At 35.8% G+C, this 5,123-nt stretch overlaps 1 long non-coding RNA gene across 1 annotated transcript; it reads left to right on the forward strand.

Annotated features, from left to right (window-relative positions):
• The first annotated feature begins 1,011 nt into the window (after positions 1 to 1,011).
• LOC140753858 (uncharacterized) lies at positions 1,012 to 4,332 on the forward strand. The gene is made up of 2 exons (XR_012103604.1): positions 1,012 to 1,341; positions 3,272 to 4,332. It is a non-coding gene; the product is annotated as an uncharacterized LOC140753858 (long non-coding RNA).
• The last annotated feature ends 791 nt before the right edge of the window (positions 4,333 to 5,123 follow it).

Here is a 5,123-nt window from a genome sequence, read left to right on the forward strand (position 1 = left end):
TGTATTTTTAATCTTTGTTCCTGCTTCTTTGATATAGTAAATGGTTGAACCGAATTTGACGACATTTTATAGCGAAAGAATCCTCATATCGATACATAGGATTTCGTTACCTCCATACACAAAGACTTTCACACACAAAGACAAAAAAATACCTATTTTTTTATAATATAGGAGTAGCAGACGATCATGCAGTCCATCTGATGGTAAGTGGCTACTGCCGCCCATGGACATCTGTAAACAACCCCAGATTAGATATTCCAACCTGAGATCGACTACTGACGCGCCGCCACTCCTGAAGACTAATCTGGAACGCTTTAGAAAATATGTCTCCCTTACCACAGCCTCCAACCAGAACACAGCAGCGCTTAACACTTCTGTTATGAGGCAGAAATAGGCGTGGCGGTGGTGCCGCCGGAGTCGAAGCCCTAAGGATTCTACCACCTTCATAATAGAACATAATAAATCACACGATTCTTCATTTTCAATGTCATCGTAGGTATCGATCCTAGCACCTCTCTGCATGTTTACGATATAGGTACTCAGTACATAAAGACATAAAGATATACTACTATGTACTTACTACTTTGTAGTACTTACTATTTAGTTGTTATTAATAGTTATTATTGTATGTATAAAAAATGTGAGCCGTCACGGGACGCCTGGCAGATGTGAAACATCGACATTATTTTGTAAAAGTAATATGCAGAAAAGAACATATTGTGATAGGAACTAAATATGTCATAATGATAAAATAAAATATTACGATTTTTGCGCATGGCGACGCGTCGCCACACCGTACACACTACTGCATATAGACTGTATATATATACTATCGTATAGCGTGCACCACGGCATGCGTCGCCACGCCAGAAATCGGTTTTACGTGCGGCTATAAATGTTTCACATCAAAAAACTTCATACTTATATTCAAACTAAAGGTAAAATATTACCTATTACTACTAAGTAATAAACACTTTTATATAGAATACATTTAAAAGTAATACTTAGTAACATATTAGGTATTTAAATACCCGTTTCAGAATCAAATTTCAGCATAAATATTCCATAGTGCATCATAATTCTAACAGGAATGAGTGATATTGTTGGTCGCAGCAAATTGATTGGCTAGCATTCTATACCGTCAGTTTACCGTGGACTCGGCGAGGACACGCATAGACTGTCTCCTTTTAAAACACATCTAATAAAACAAGTAAAAAAAACGTGTAACCTTTTACTAGAATAGTTATTGGGAGTGCTTTTCTGGATATTATATTTTATAATTCATGCCCAGTTGTTTCGATATTGTGCGTCATATCGTGTGAAAAATGTTTAACAACATTGGTACGTATTGGTGTTTTATGCTCAAATTTTATTACATTCGATGTACTGGTGTAGTTTATTTAAATGAAAAACGTGGTAGAATGCTTCGTGGTTCAAATAAGCAGGCACTTTCACACTTATTTCTGCCTGATTCAGTGGTATGTGCTGCATTCTGGTTGGATGGTGTGTTAAAGGAGAGTCACTACAAAAATCATTTTGAGTTAGTCATCAATAATAACGCAAGGCACTTCAACGTGCTTAGTCCTCAAGAATCTTTGGCATCTATTTTATTATAATATGTTTTGTATCTAAATATTTTACTTCCATGGTTCCCTCTACATTACTCGGACAAAATTTTATAGTGTGGTAGCTAATCGTATTAAAATTATTTTAAAACAGTCCGTTTTCAAATAATAGTTCTATTTATTACACGGTTTATATTAGCTTCACTTGTATGTTTGTTAATGAGTAACTCCGTTTTTCAGTAGAAAGAGATCAACATACATCCTTATCTTACCCTGCATGTATGAAAGAATGAAATAGAATACTTTTCTACTTTTTAGTTGATTTTATCATAAAAGCGTGTTTTTTAGTTTTTTGAACTATATTTATTTTAAAATACGAATGGGCAATTAATTTGCTAACACGAAAATTAGTCCGAAAGTGTGTCACTTTTTCTAGTTTACACTTTAGTATAATATATCTATGTATAATATATGTATGTAATGTCGACTGCTTAGCAACTAAATCGAAAACTGATTTTGCAACAAGAAACAAGCTGTCCAATCACTTTCATTTATAACGTAGGTACATGTTTCTTTCTACTTTTAGTAAAGTAGGTAATTCATATTGCTCTTTCTAAGAGCGATTATCAAAGAAATTTGCCGTCATTTTGAAAGTGGTAAAGTTTGAGATACGCTAGTCTACTATAAAAATTATGTTAAACATATCGGAGTTTTGGTTACGCAATTTCTCACATGGAAGTGTAAAATATTATTTATATCACTCAGAAATAATAAATATTATTATTTCTGACTCGTGTGATTGCAGTCCTCGCCTGCGGCTCGGCCTGCAAACTCACACTTGTCAGAAAAAAATTTTTCGTCCTCGTATTGTAATGTACTATTCTGTTACAGTATTGATGTTTTCTAAGTTTCTCATTGCACATGCAACGGTGGATATGTGTGTGTGTTTGCTACACTTGCTATCCCTGCGGACGTAGTAGTAGTAGAAGTAAGAATGCTATGTTTACAAGTCTCTCTCTTACCACGTTTAAACATAAAAAACAGCGTCTACGACTACTGTAGCAGAAATAGATGTGACGCTGTTACCACAGTCGGACCACGAAGGATACCACCTTCTTCAATTTAAATCTAATCCTAGAAATGTCTATTTCTTCTAGAGTCTTTATACATAGGATGTTTTAATGTATTAACATCCATATATTAATATCCTATAATCTATATATCTTTAGGTATATATATTTCTTATGTGCGTGTGTATGTCACTGAACTCCTCCCAAACGACTGGACTGATTTTGATGAAATTTGTTGTGTGTGTTCAAGGGGACTTGAGAATGGTTTAGATTCACAATTTAGTCCGTGGGAAAAGGTTTTTTTTAATTAATTTTTAATTCGTAAGTAGTTGTTGTTTTTGGAATGTTTCACATTGGATTCGACAGACTTCGCTACCATCGCAGTTTGAAATATTCTATCCATTTTTCAAACCCCTAAGTGATAAGGGTTGTTCACCCTTAACATGTTTTTATTTATACGGCAACACAACGTTTTCTGGGTCAGCTAGTATGTGTATTCCCATTCAATAATCAATCTATGTAACTGTTTGCGTTTCACTTCACAATTTCTACATTGAAATTGTAAATTTTTGAACTTCGGTTTGCAAAACCAATCGATTGTGTATTAATAAAGGGGGCTAATCTCTTCTGTTACAGTGTTGATATGCTTGCTCCTTTGTGTGGTGCACACAGCGACGCCGGACATGTGTGTGTGTCCGCTCGACTTCTCGCCTGTGTGTGGGTCCGACGGCCGCACATACAAGAATGAAGAGTGCATGAAGTGCCAGAACCCTGAACTTGAATTCGTTAAATATGGCGACTGTTACTAGTGTATAGTTCGCCAAACTGCTAGTCCGCTCTGAAGTTGTTGCGAGCAGGTGTAGTCATACAATTTGCTATGCGACGCGATTCATTTCTATTTTCAGAGCGGACTAGCAATTTCACGTGGACTATAACAATGTACAGTCAGCTCCAAAAGTAGATGAACAGATAAAGGTTTAAAAAATGCATATAGGTACACCCACGCGTTCATAAGTAGCTGAACACAATTAGCACCATAGTACTGATGACTGTACTTAGATTAAGTTTAGGTATAAGGTCATTATTAACCCCAATAATATAAAAATGCGACTCTACATTGCAATCACATTAAATAATTGGCCAAGTGCCAGTCGAACTCGCACTATGAGAGTTCCGTACCATCAAATTTTTTTTTTTTTTTTTATTTTTGTATTTACCACCCTTTAACATAATTTGTAAAAAATTCAAGTGTCTATCTATTACGGTTCCATAGATAGAGCCCTGTGACAGACGCACAGACGGAGTCTTAGTAATAGGTCCGTTTTTAGGGTTCCGTATTACCCTTTGGGTACGGAACCCTAAAAATGTGTATAAATATAGAAAGGCTAACTCTTACGCCGATTCTTACTCAACCTATCCAATTTTTTTCCACTAAATATCGAAATTTGTCAATATATAGTATGCAAATGTAAACAAAACATTGGATTCATTATTAATAGTGGGCGTTACTATTTTATTTTAATTTGTACGAAAGAAAACTTAGTGCAAAACCCAAGATGATATTCAAAATTTTATACACAGAAAGACACCGCCATGGGGTCACATAAAATAAAAATAAAATTAAATAATTGCTTATTTTAGTCTCAATAAAAATGTTGAAACAATATGTACAATAATATATTGTTTGTATCTATCTATTGTGTTTTATTTTTAACCGACTTCAAAAAGGAGGTGGTTATCAATTCGGCCGGTATCTTTTTTTTTTCTATGTATTACTCCGCCGTTAGTGGACCGATTTTAATCATTCTTTTTTTATTAATCGCTTAACATGTACAACTTAAGTATTTTAGAAAATTTTATTGTAGACTAAGTAATGCTTGAAATTATGGCTTAGTGGTAAAAACTCTACTTCTCCATCAGAGTTCAGAAGGTCAACCCAGATCAATCTGACACCCGTGCCCAGCAGTGGGACATTGAGGGTCGTGATCGTCAAGAACAGCCTTGTCCATGATGGTCTTCCATGTAGTGGGACATTACATTATGGTAATAAATGACCAGTTGCCATCAAGTAAGCTACATGTTTATGGTCCCTATGACACTTATGGTCCCTAGTTTTGAAGGTGGTAGAACCCTTTTAGGTTGGAATCCGGCGGCCCCACCGCCACACCTATTTCTGTCTCATAACAACAGTGTTGAGCGCTGGTTTGAAGGGTGTGGTTAGGGAGACATACTTTTCAGAGGCATTCCAGCTTAGTCCTCAGGTCCTCAGGTAGGAATATCTAATCCTATCTGGGGTTGATTACAGATGTCCATGGGCGGCAGTAGCCACTTACCATCAGGTGGACTGCATGCTTGTCTGCTACTCTTATATTATAAAAAAAACCTTCAATTCAATGTGGAAATCTCTCGTCGTGTCTAGAATCCAGATTGTTACATACAGTAGCTATTGTTGCCTGCACTACAAATGCAGTGTAGCCAGTGGTTAGAT

Source organism: Epargyreus clarus, unplaced genomic scaffold, assembly GCF_041222505.1.
Source record: "Epargyreus clarus isolate Ecla_fem2 unplaced genomic scaffold, WU_Ecla_fem_2.2 ptg000027l, whole genome shotgun sequence".
Lineage (NCBI taxonomy): Eukaryota > Metazoa > Arthropoda > Insecta > Lepidoptera > Hesperiidae > Epargyreus > Epargyreus clarus.